Source organism: Felis catus, chromosome D4 (genome assembly GCF_018350175.1).
Source record: "Felis catus isolate Fca126 chromosome D4, F.catus_Fca126_mat1.0, whole genome shotgun sequence".
Classification (NCBI taxonomy): domain Eukaryota; kingdom Metazoa; phylum Chordata; class Mammalia; order Carnivora; family Felidae; genus Felis; species Felis catus.
In genome coordinates, this window is record NC_058380.1 from 98,062 (window position 1) to 112,209 (window position 14,148).

A 14,148-nucleotide genomic window follows, 5' to 3' on the forward strand; every position below is an offset into this window, starting at 1 on the left:
GGAATACATTTCATGTTCATGGATGGGAAGCACAAAATACTGTTAAAATGTCTACACGCCTCAAAAGAATCTACACATATAATGAAATCCCTATCACACTAACAAAAACATTTGTGACAGAACAAGAACAAATGATCTCAAAATTTGTATGGAATAACAAAAGTCCCCAAACAGCCAAAACAAACTTGTAGAAGAAAAGCAAAGCTGGAGACATCACAATTCCAGACTTTAGGTTATAATACAAAGCTGTACTGATCAGAACAGTATGGTACTGACAAAACAACAACAACAAAACACAGAGGCATAGATCAATAGAAGAGAAACGCAGAAATGAACTCACACCTATATGGTCAATTAATTCTCAACAAAGCAGGAAAGAACATCCAATGGAAAAAAAGATAGTCTTGGGACACAGGGGTGGCTCAGTCAACAAAGCATGTGATTGTTAATTCAGCTCAGGTTATGATCTCAGGGCAGTGCAGAGCATGCGTGGGATTCTCTGTCTCCATTTCTCTCTGCCCCTCTTCTGCATGCTCTCTCTCAAAAACAAGTAAATAAACTTAAAAAAAAAGGCTCAACATATGGTTTTGGAAAAACTGGACAGCATCCTGCAAAACAAAACAAAAACTACAATGGACCACTTTCTTACAACATACACAAAAATAAATCCAACACGGATAAAGACCTATATGTGAAACCTGAAACCATAAAAATCCCAGAGGATAACACGAGTAGTATCTTACTTGACATTGCCTGTGCAAATGTCTTTGTAGATATATCTCTAGAGGTAAGGGAAACACAAGCAAAAATAATGAGACTTCATAAAAATTAAAACCTTCCGTCACCTAGGAAATAATCAACAAAACTAAAACACCTACAGAATGATATTTGCAAACGACATCAGATAAAGGGTTAGTGCCCAAAATATATAGTTATACAGCACCCAAACAATGAGAAATCTGATTAAAAATGGGCAGAAGACACAAATGGACATTTCCCGAAGGAAGACATATACCTGGCCAAGAGACACATGAAAAAATACTCAACAATACTGATCTTCAGGGAAATACAATTCAAAAGTACAATGAGATAACACATCACATCTGTCACAATGACCAAAATCAATGAAGGATGAAACAGCAGGTGTTGCCAAGGATGTGGGGAAAGAATAACCCTCTTGCACTGTGGGTAGGAATGCAAACTGGTGCAGCCAGTCTGGAAAACATTATGGAGATTTCTCAAAAAAAAAATGGAAATGGAAGTAACTTACGATCCAGCAATTTCACTACAAGGCATTTCTACAAAGAATACAAAATCTTAACAGGGATACATGCACCATGATGTTTACAGCAGCATTTTCTAAAACAGCCAAATTATAGAAACTATCCAAGCATCCATCAACTGATGAATAAATTGAGATGTGGTCTATGGAATGTAATATTATTAGGCCGTAAAAACATGAAATCTTGTCATTTGCCATGGGCTTGATGGAGCGAGAGAATGTTATCCTGGGTGAAATAACCCTTCAGACAAAGACAAATACCAGATGATTTCACTAACACATGGAAATAAAACAAAACAAAGCGGGGGGGGGGGGGGAAGACAGTGACAAACAGACTCTAACTGGGAAACAAACTGAGGGCTTCCAGAGCAAGGTGGGGAATGGGTGAAACAGCTGCTGGGGATTAAGAAGTGCACCTGGGATAAGCACCGGATGACGTGTGGAAGGGTTGCTCTATATTTTACACCTGAAACTAATACTACACTGTATCTTCACTGACTGCAATTTAAATTAAAGATAATGTACGTTAATGACAGGTATCTACCAGGTTTTCTGTAGTTTGCAATCACTTAATTAGGTTGGAAAAATAACCATGAAACTTTTTAAAAGGCATGTACGATGTGGGGGACAGTTTGTGCCCTTACCTCGGTCACTGGTTCTAGCAGGACTCGAAAGTGGGTCCCAGCTCATTCTTCTAGGAGTTCCCAAGACGAGTATTTCATGTATTCATGTCCTAATGGAATGCAGCTCCTGTTCTTCTGAATTTCTGTCAGGGTTTCTTCCCGGAAACAAGCCTGAATCTGGAAGAAACCATCGACTGCATCGATGAGGTGATGTCGTGGGACTCCGCAATCCACAAGACCTTTAGTAAAATATGTCTTGTTCAAATACTGTCCAGGAAGGGGAGGAATGAAACACGGGAACAGCCCAGAAAATGCAAGGGCCTGTGCATCTCAGCAACCACCTTGCCCAGGGAAGCCACCCAGCGCCCACTCCTCAGCACTCAGTACAATAAGACAAATTCTCTCTGGCGACTCAGGAGATGCCAAGTTGCTACAAAGCTCCCAAGATCTCCCCTGGGGCGGGCGGCACAACCTGCTGGAAATGCAGCTCTGCTCTCTGTACTGAGGCAGCGGCAGAGGCCCTGAGTACTCTGGGAGCAATCAAAGCCCTCCCTGCTCTCAGGTGCCCTGGGTCAGAAAAGCCGATGGTGCGCCTTCTGCTGGCCATCACTGCCTGGGCAGAGGAACTCTCCTCTCCGGGTCTGTGGTGCTCGAGCTCTCTCTGTTGGCCATCATGGGAATTTTTGCAATGTGGAAGGCCCTGGTCGCTCAGCTGAGACACTGAAGGTGCCTGGGCAACTAAACCTGTTCTCCACAGTGGGAAAGGTTTTAATGACAGGGCCTGGGACACAAAGAAATCTTTTCCTTCTCCTTTCTTGTGAGTGAAGAATGAAACCGACTTTATTTACGTAATGACATCATTTGTAATGGTTTAAGCAATGTTCACAGAAAAATAGACCGCCAATTTACACTTGCTGAGCAAGTGATAATTGTGTTTACCACCAAAATACTTTGGTTAGATAAAGAATGAACACCTTTGAGAGAGATACCGGCGACAGCTATGGAATGAATCAGTCCTAGGGATACAAGGGACAGCCAATGGAATGGAGTCAATCCTGTAATAATACTGTTGCATGCTTTCACAGGATAGCTACACTTGTGCTTAAGTACAATATAATTCATAGACATATGGAATGACTACAATGTATGCCTAAAACTCATACAACAAATGTGTGAACAATATTTCAATTAAAAATAGACATCCTTTACACTATTTTTAATTTCTCCTTCTTTGCCAATAAACTATCATTCCTGGGGCCCTTGGGGGGCTTAGTCGGTTAAGTGTCGGACTTTGATGCAAGTTGTGATCTTGGAGTCCATGAGTTTGAGCCCCGCGTCAGGCTCTGTCCTGAGAGCTCAGAGCCTCGAGCTTGCCTCAGATTCGGTATCTCCCACTCTCTCCCCCCTCCCCAGCTCGGGCTCTCTCAAAAAAAAAAAGAAAAAAGAACCATTAAAAATGAAAAATAATTCCTAATTTGGAATATGTGAAATTCCATTTATACCAGATTCTCTAACATCACCATCTTGATGTGGAGAGCTTATCTGAAAAGTCACTAATAATATCTTTGATGACACATATGTGACAAGGTCAGAATGCAACTTACAGGGAGCTACACATCAGTTGTGAATTTACAGTATGTATCCTTGGCTAATATTTCCAATGAAATGTTCTTTAGGGACAAGGATGGATGACATAATGTCCACCAGTCATATAGGTAAATATCCTATAGGACCATTATGCCTTCAATTACTAATTGCCATCTCTTCAGCATTGAAAGAAAGTTGGGACAAGAAAATGTCTTTGAATTTGATGTAAGAGAAGACTAGAGTGTTTTAGAGTGTTCACCTACCTTCTGGAATCCTCAGATTAGTTGTGGACAGGAGGATAGCAACCCACGATTGGGATGCACACCGCTAGTCCCAGAGGGAGGATATGGACCTTATTGTCAAGTTTTTTAAATCAATATCAGCAGTCCACCTCTGCCAGGTACAGACATAAGGACCTGGGGACAACATGATGCCTGATGCCTGGGTTCAGAACTTGAGGAAGACCAGCTGGTGGGGGAGGGGGGAAATCCAACAGGGCCTGGGGCAGTGAGAGAGATGGCCCCAGGACACCTCCCCACAGGGCAGACTTGGAGTATACCTGCCAAAGAGCAGCACAATCTCCCTCAAGACATCCCTCTCCATGACAGAACATGAGGCTGAGCCTCACAATTCCAGAAGAAATGAGGGATACCCATCTGTCCAATTCCAATGGCTTCTGCAGAGCTTGGACCAGGGATGTTGGAGTCTTGGGGTCATGGAACTCTGGTGCCCATGATACAAGCCCTTTCTGCCCCAGCACTCAGAGCCACCTCATACATCCCCTCTCCCCTGACGCATCTAACACCATCCACATACCTCGAGCAGGTGTCTACCTTCCTCTTTGTACTTCCTCTTTGTCACTGTTTCTCTATAACCACATCTCTCTATGTTTCTTCCTTTCAGTCTTTAGGGAGTGGTGTAACATACGGTGCTAACCTTTATTCTTATACATGTGAATATCCAATTTTCCCAGCACCAGTTATTCAAGAGACTATTCTTCTCCACTGTGTATTTTTGACTCCCTTGGCAAATACGAGTTGACTGTGCATGCATGGGTTTAGATTGGGCTCTCAGTTTCCGTTCCATTTTCTTGTGTGTGTGTGCTTATGCCAGTGACATAACAGTGACTTCTTTGTCTTAGAATGAAACTTGAAATCAAGAAGTGTGATGCCTCCTATTTTGTCCTTTCTTGCATTGGCTACTTTGGGTCTTTTTGTGGTTCCAAATACATTTGAGGGTATGTGTTTCTAATTGCATAAAAATTGCATCAGAGTCTTGATAGAGATAGCACTGAATCTCTAGAGGGCTTTGAGTAGTATGGACATTGTATCTGTATTAATTCCTCCTTCAGATGGACATGGGGTGGCTTTTCACTGACTTGTGTGTTCTGTTTCTTCCATGCAAATTGAATTTCTTCCATTTCTGCACACAGGTTTTGTAGTTTTCTGTAGAGATCTTTCACCTCCTTGGCTAAATTTATTCCAATAAATTTTATTGTTTTTGATGCTATTGTAAACATATGGCAAACTAATCTTTAACAAAGCAGGAAAGATTATCCAATGGAAAAAAGACAGTCTCTTTAACAAATGATGCTGGGAGAACTGGACAGCAACATGCAGAAGATTGAAATTAGACCACTTTCTCACACCATTCACAAAAATAAACTCAAAATGGATAAAGGATCTGAATGTGAGACAGGAAACCATCCAAACCCTAGAGGAGAAAGCAGGAAAAGACCTCTCTGACCTCAGCCGTAGCAATTTCTTACTTGACACTTCCCCAAAGGCAAGGGAATTAAAAGCAAAAATGAACTACTGGGACCTTATGAAGATAAAAAGCTTCTGCACAGCAAAGGAAACAACCAACAAAACTAAAAGGCAACCAACGGAACGGGAAAAGATATTTGCAAATGACATATCGGACAAAGGGCTAGTATCCAAAATCTATAAAGAGCTCTCCAAACTCCACACCCGAAAAACAAGTAATCCAGTGAAGAAATGGTCAGAAACCATGAATAGACACTTTTCTAAAGAATACATCCAGATGGCCAACAGGCACATGAAAAGATGCTCAACGTCGCTCCTCATCAGGGAAATACAAATCAAAACCACATTCAGATATCACCTCACGCCAGTCAGAGTGGCCAAAATGAACAAATCAGGAGACTATAGATGCTGGTGAGAATGTGGAGAAACGGGAACCCTCTTGGACTGCTGGTGGGAATGCAAATTGGTGCAAGCACTCTGGAAAACAGTGTGGAGGCTCCTCAAAAAATTAAAAATAGACCTACCCTATGACCCAGCAATAGCACTTCTAGGAATTTACCCAAGGGATATAGGAGTACTGATGCATAGGGTCACTTGTACCCCAATGTTTAGCAGCACTCTCAACAATAGCCAAATTATGGAAAGAACCTAAATGTCCATCAACTGATGAATGGATAAAGAAATTGTGGTTTATATACACAATGGAGTACTACGTGGCAATGAGAAAGAATGAAATATGGCCCTTTGTAGCAACAGGGATTGAACTGGAGAGTGTGATTCTAAGTGAAATAAGCCATACAGAGAAAGACAGATACCATATGGTTTCACACTTATGTAGATCCTGAGAAACTTAACAGAAACCCATGGGGGAGGGGAAGGAAAAAAAAAAGAGGTTAGACTGGAAGAGAGCCAAAGCATAAGAGACTCTTAAAAACTGAGAACAAACTGAGGTTTGATGGGGGGTGGGAGGGAGGGGAGGGTGGGTGATGGGTATTGAGGAGGGCACATTTTGGGATGAGCACTGGATGTTGTATGGAAACCAATTTGACAATAATCTTCATATATTGAAAAAAAAATAAAATTATTTAGTTTAGTTTAAATTTATGTATGCATTTCTTTAGTATTTATTTTTTTCAAGTTTTTATTTAAATTCCAATTGGTTAACATACAGTGTATGTTAATTTCAGGTATAGAATGTAGTCATCCATCACTTACATACAACACCCAGTGATCCTCACTGCTAGCGCCCTCCATAGCCCATCACCCATTTAACCCATGCCCCTGCCCACCTCACTTATAGTAACCCTCCATTTGCTATTTATAGTTAAGAGTCTGGTTTCTGGTTGATTTTTATTTCATTCAATTTTGTGAGGGATCACATTTATTGATTTGCATTTCTGAAACATCCTGCCTTTACAGGAAAAAAACCCTTCATCACGGTCAATGATTCTTTTCATGTGATCCTGAATTTGGTTTGCCTGCATGTTACTGGGAATTATTCATCTATATTCATCACGAGGATACTGGCCTATAGATTTCTGTTCAGGTAGTATCCTTTCTGGCTTCCTACCAGGGTAATTCCAGTCTCATGAAATGAGTTTGGTGGTGTTCATTCCTTTTGAATCAGTGAGAGGACTGCTGTTAGTTCTTCTACAAACGTTTGGTTAAATTCACCAATGAATCCACCTGGTCCTGAGGTTTTCTTCCTTGGCAGAACTTCGATTACTGATTCAATTTACTTACATTGGTTATCTTTTTGTATTGATACAGTCTTCCTTTAATGGGTCTGTGCAAACCTTCTATATCTTCCTGATACAATCTTGGTAGGTTGTGTGTTTCTAAGAACCTATCCATTTCTTCTAGGTAGGTAGTTTTCTGTACTCTAATTTGGCCATAGTTGCCACTTTGTCTGCTTTATGTTTCTTTGGTATAAGGCATAGTATCTTCTCTTTTATTTATAATTCTTTTGAATTTGGTCCTCTTTATGTCTTAGCATAGTCTATGTATAGCGCTGACAATTTTGTTTCACTCTTCTGAAAACCCACTCTTGGTCTTCTTCATGTTTTCTATTGATTTCATGGTCTGTTTCATTGGTTCCCACTCTCATATGGATTAATTTCTCCCTTTTGAGAACATTGGGCATAGATTGTTTTTTTCTTCTAGTTCTTAGAAGTTAAAGGTAGGTTGTTCATTTGAGTCTCAAATCTATCCTCCACGCATGCAAATCCAGTGACTCATCAGAGAAGCTTCAATAGGTCTTTCCTGTCCTATTTCTCATTCTGAGAATTCTGAGAAATAGAACCAGAAAATTTATTTGAAGACACAATAAATGAAAACTTCGCTAATGTGCGGAAGGAAACAGATCCAGAGCAGGAGGCACAAAGAACCCCCATTATATTCAACAGAAGCAAGTCGTATAGTAATTAAAACCCAAAATGTCATGATAAAGAAAACTTTTCACAGCAAGAAAACAAAAGTTGACAGTTACCTACAAGGGAAACCCCATAAAGTTATCACTGGATTTTTTCAGAAGAAACTTTGAAACCTTAAGTGAGCAGCACAGTTTGGTAAAGGTGCCGAATGGAAAACATCTGCAGCCAAAGGGAGTCTATCTAGCAAACTATCATTCAGATGGAAGGAAGATCAAGAGGTTCCCAAATAAATACTAAGCGAGTTCACAATCAACAAACCACCCCTGCAAGAAATGTTAAAGGGGACTCTTTAAGTGGGAAAGAAACACCTAAAGTGACAATATTAAAGTGTGAAACGCAAAAGCAATGAAAATGAGTATATCTGTAAAACATCAGTCAAGGTATTCACAATATGAATGGTTTTGAAATAGGAACACTACATAGCTAAAACACGGGGAGGAGAGGAGTAAACAACTGGTTCAAACTTAAACAACTATCAACTTAATATAGACTCCTATGTGCAGAAGTGGTTAGGTGCAAACCTAATAATACCCACAAATCAAACAGTACTAGTACATATGCAGAGTATAAAGACAAACAATTTCAACTGTGAAACTGTGAAGAAACCCAGCAAATCATAAAAAGAGAAAGAGAACAAAGGATCAGAAAAAATCAGAAATAACCAATATCAAGTAATAATAGGACAAGTACATGTCTATCAATTACTTTGAATAGAAACAGAATAAATGCTCAAATCAAAGGCACTGGGTGACAGATAGGGGCAACTGGATGGCTCAATCGCTTGAGATTTCGACTCTTGATTTCGGTTCAGGCTATGATCGCAGGGTCATGGGATTGAGTCCCAACTGGGCTCTGCACTGAGCATGGAACTTGGTGAGGATTCATTCTCATTCTCATTCTCTCTCTCCCTCTCTCTCTCTATCTCTCTCTTCCCTCATTCCCCCCACCCCGCCCTCCCATGCCTGTGCTCTCTGTATTCATAATAAAAGGCACTGGGTGATAGAATGAGTAAATATATAGGACCCATCTATCTTCTACCTACAAGAGAGAAATTAGAGTACTAAGGTTTCAAAAGAAATCTGCAGTAGCAGTACCTTTATCAGACAAAATAGATTTAAAAATAAAACTGTAACAAGAGACAAAGAAGGACACTATAATAATAAAAGATACAATGCAACAAAAAGATAGAACAATTGTAAACATATATGCGCTCAACCTAAGAGCACCCAAATACACAAAGCAGATCAAAACTAAAGAATTCATAGTCATCCAATAATAGTAGGGCACTTTAACACCCCAATGACATCAATGGAGAGATATTTCCATCAGAAAATCCACAGGGAAGTAGAGACTTTGAATGATAGGGGAGACCAGATGGACTTAGCCGATATATTTTAGACATTCCATCCTAAAACAGCACAATACACATTCGTTTCACGTGCACATAGAAAATTCCCCATACTCGATAAAATATTAGGTCATAAAATAAGCCAAAACAAAATCAAACCGATCGACACCATACCATGTGTCTTTTCAGACCACAATGCTATGAAACTAGAAGTCTACAACAAGAAAAAAGATCTGGAAAAGGCACAAAACAATGGAAGTTAAATAACATGCGACTAAACAATCATGGCTCAACACTTAAAAAATTAATAATAGCAGAGTAAGCAGACCCTGAGCTCACCCTGTCCCATGTTTTCAACTATATAACTTCCACATCCAAGTCCATGAACCAGAGAGGGATCCAATACTGGCACAACAAACTCCACACATAAATAGAAGCTGCATCAGGAAGGTTAGGAAGGTCAGAAAGGTGGAGGTTGGATGCCTGCAGAATGGGCAGAGAACGTGAGCCCTCGCACCAGGGAGCAGACACAGGGAAGACTAATCTCCATAACATTTGGCATTAAAACCCAGGGGTGCTGAATTCCCTTGAGTTTAGATCCTGGCGCTTTGGAGGTCAGCTGACCCAGCACTGGGTGATCCAGAAGGATGAGTGATAGCCAGGTCCCTGCCTGTGTAGAGAGGCAACATAAACATGGCATTTTACACAATGCCCAGGCCACAGGAGACACATGTATTCATGCTGATTCTTGATTCTTGACTCAGCTGGCCTGCCTGGGTCCCACTGCCACCACTGAGAGCAAGCACAGCCCACAACAGGCACGCAATCAGTGCAGACCCCTGCACTGAAAGGAAAAGTAACCCAGACACAACAGCAGGGAGTGAGCAATACCCATATGATATCCTCTTGAAGGTCCAGGGCCTATAAATGGAGACGTGCACTGCTGAGGACTCCAGGACCTCTTCTTCATAACGGCATTAATTTCAAGATCAGAAGGCACAACTGACTTTCTTAATACAGAGAAATAGAGACAGGGAGACAAACAAAATGGACACACAGAGACGTTTATCTACAATGAAAGACCTACTCAAAGCCACAGTGAGAGATCTAAGCCAAAGAGATATAAATAACATACCTGATACAGAATTTAAAGCAATGATCATAAGGATACTCATTGGAGTTGTGAAATGAGTAGAAGAGTGAGACCCCTGACAGAGATAAGATATAACACAGACACTGAGGACACAATAAAGGAGAAACACGCTTCCTGGAATGAACAGAGTGATGGAAGAAGCAGCGGAACAAACTAGTGACCTCGAAGACTGAGTGATGGAAATTAATCACACTAAACCAAAGATAGAGAACAGAATTCTGCAACATGAGATGAGACTAAAGGAACTCAGTGACTACAGGAAAGATAATAGTATTCATATTGTAGGGGTCCCAGAAGGAAGAGAGAATGAGGCAGATAATTTATTTGAGGAAATAATAGCTGAAAACGTCCCTAATTGGGGGAGGGAAAGAAATATCCACATCTGGGAGACTAGAGAACTCCCATCAAAATCAACAAAATCAGGCCAACACACAAATCTATTGTAAACAAACTTACAAATTAGGGTGAGAATAAAGAAAAACTCGTAAAAGCAGCAAAACAGTCCTTAACTTACAAGGGAAGACCCATGAGGCTAGCTACATATTTCTGAACAGAAACTTGGCAAGCCAGAAGTGAGTGACATCACATATTCAAAGTGCTGAATGGAAAAATCAGCGGCCAAGAATACTCTATTCAGCAAAGCTATCTTTCAGGATGAAGGAGACACAGACTTTCCCAAACAAAACCTAAAGGAGTTTGTACCACTAAACCAATCCTGCAAGAAATATTAAGAGGGATTCTTTGAGTGGAAAGGAGAGACCAACAGTGACAGTATAGAGGTAGAAGACACAATTCAAGTAAAAGATGAACATTTCTGGAAAAAATCAGTTAAAGAACTCAGAGAAATGGATTTGAAATATAATAACATCTACCAAAAACCTAAGGAGGAGAAAGTAATGGGTTAAAAGGTAAATGACCATCAACTTAATACAGACTGCTAAATGCAGAAGACGTTATATAAACACCTAACAGTAGCCATATACTAAAACCAGTCATAAATATGCTAAGAATAGAGATAAATCAAAATATATCACTAAAGAAGATAAGCAATACATGAAAGAAAGGCAAGAAAGGATCAGAGAAAATCATTAGAAACCACAACAAAACAGGCAATAAAATGGCAATACATATATACATATCAATCAATTTTGAGGGAAACGGAGTGAATACTCCAATCTAGAGATGTAGGGAGTAAGAATGGATGAAAAAACAGATTCAGATGCCTACAAGTGACCCACTTTACACCTCAAGAATGATAGTGAGGATAGAGAAACATCACACAAATTAATGTCAAAAGAAAGCTGGAGTAACAATACTTGTATCAGAAAAAATACACTTAAAAAAAGCACATAACAAGAGACAGAGGAGAACAGTATATAACAGTAAATGGTACAATCCAAAAAGAAGATATAACAACTGTAAATATATCCCACAATTAAGTGGGATTTATTCCCAAGCTACAAAAGTGGTTCAATATTCGCAAATCAATTAATGTGATACAATACATCAACAGGAGAAAGGATAAGAACCAGATGATCGGGGCATCTGGGTGGCTCATCCTTTAACAGTCTGACATCAGCTGAGGTCATGACTTCATGATTCCTGAGTTCAAGTCCCGTGTCAGACTCTGTGCTGAAAGCTCAGATCCAAGAGCCTCTTTCGAATTCTATGTCTCCCTCTCTCTCTGCCCCTCCCCTGCTCACGCTCTCTCTCAAAATTAATAAACGTTAAAAGAAAAGAAGCATATAGTCATTTCAATACATGCAGAAAGGAACATTTGACAAAGTACAACATCCGTTCATGCATGTAGCCCCCTAAAGTAGGTTTACAGGAAACATACATTAACATAATAAAGGTTATCTATGAAAACCCTGCAGTTATAATCAACGTTAATGGGGAAAAATCTGAGAGCTTTTCCTGTAAGTTCATGAAGAAGACAAGGATGTTTACTTTTACCACTTTTAGTAAACAAATTACTGGAAGTCCTAGCCACAGCCAGCAGACAAACGAAACAAAACAATTTGCAGATTACACGACACTATATATAGAAAACTCTAAAGAGTCCACCCAATAACTGCTAGAACTGATAAATGAATTCAGCAATGTCACAGGATACAACATCATTGTACAGAAATCTGTTGCATTTGTAGACAATACGGAAGCAGTAGAAAGACATTAAGAAAACAGTCCCATTTACAGTCATATGCCAAAAATAAGCTATCTATGAATAAATCTAACCAAAGTGGTGAGCGACCTATACTCTGAAAAGTATAAAACAGTGATGAAAGAAATTCAAGATGACACAAAGAAATGGAAGGACATTCCATACTTACAGATCAGAAGTACAAATATAGTGAAAATGTCTATACTTTCCAAAGCAATTGACAGAATTAATGCAATTTCCATCAAAATACCAACAGCAGTTTTAACAGAACGAGAACAGTCCTAAAATTTGTATGGAACCAAAAAAGAGCCCAATCTTCAGAGTAAACAAACTTTATGTGAAGTGATAATTATGGATGGCACTGAGAGACTAAGAGAAAAATTACCAGGTGTACTCACAACTGCAAAGAAAAGACCTCCCCCCCTCTCCCCGCCGTTCCTGGAACCAGCCAGGGCGTGCCCGGTTGTGGTCTGACCTAAAGGCGGGAACCAATCAAGTTCTGCTGAGTGGTTTGAAAAAAAGGCGGGAACCAATCAAGTTCTGCTGAGTGTTCAAATTTAAATGTCAACCAATAACAGCTCTGTAACCACAAAAAAAAATCCCTAACTTGTTTGTGCCTGTCTATAAAAGAAGCTGTAAGATCCTTGCTTGGGACCTCTTAGCATCACCGGTAAGGAGCGCATGGAGGTCCGGGTTCGAACCTGCAATAAACGACCCTTGCCGCTTGGCTTTGACTCTGGACTCTGGTGGTTTGTTCTTGGGGGTCTTTTGAATTTGGGCATATCATTTGGGGGCTCGTCCGGGATCCCCCCAAGCCCACCAGACCCCAAGTCAACAGGTTGTCCCTGAGACCAATCGGTAAGTGAGCCGGCTCTGTCCGTTTCTGTTTGTTCGTTTCTGGCTCTCCCGCGCGGGATCTGTATCGGTGACTGACACAGCCCTGGTGGACGCGCTATAGGGCAGTCGGTCGGGTCCAGTAGGAGACGTCCACTGGCACCCGTCTGGGGCACCTTTTTGGGCACATCGGAATTCTTCTGTTTGGGTGACGGACACCCAAAACACGCTAGTGATCTAAGTGTTGTGTTCTCTATTCTATAACCTTTAAGTGTTAAACTCCTTCTCTTTCACAGGTGACCTGGCCTGGCCCAGCCAGAAATCCTCATAACTTTATTGTTTCTCCTTTTAATCCTTTCCTCCACCTCCAGGATACAGATGGGCCAATCTCAAAGCACTCCTCTTTCTCTCCTCGTTGCTAACTTCAGGGATTTTAGAACCAGAGGACAGAATTTGAGTTTAGACATCTGGTGGGGAAAATTAATAACCCTCTGCCACTCTGAATGGCCAACCTTCGGCGTTGGATGGCCAACCGAAGGAACTTTCTGCCTCCCTATAATTGCTAGGGTGAAATCAAAGATTTTTCTACCGGGTCGCGAGGGACACCCGGATCAGATTCCCTACATTCTTGTATGGCGGAATTTAGTGGAAAATCCACCCCCTTGGTTGGCCCCCTTCCTATCCTCGGGAACGTGTAAGATCCTTGCCATGCGGCCTGCAGATCCCCCAAAATCAAGGACACCAGCCACGCCCTTGTATCCCATATTTCCCGATAGTCAGGACCTACGATCCCTAGACCCTCCACCCTATCATCCCCTTCCCCTCATACCCCAGGCCCTGCCCACAGCAGCCGCCCCACCAGTCGCCCCACTAGTTGCACCCCTAGGGGAACTGGGAGGACGGGAAGCGGCAGCTGCAGCGGGACCAGGAGGACGGGAGGCAGCAGCTGCGCCGGGCCC

At 41.1% G+C, this 14,148-nt stretch overlaps 1 protein-coding gene across 1 annotated transcript in view; it reads right to left on the minus strand.

Moving 5' to 3' along the window:
* The window catches only part of LOC109493653, a 161,117-nt gene that overhangs the window by 39,745 nt on the left and 107,224 nt on the right, over window positions 1–14,148 (minus strand). Inside the window, exon 10 of the transcript XR_006588772.1 lies at window positions 1,927–2,082. The gene's annotated coding sequence lies outside the window, so the exon portion shown is untranslated. The remainder of the gene's footprint in view (window positions 1–1,926; window positions 2,083–14,148) is intronic.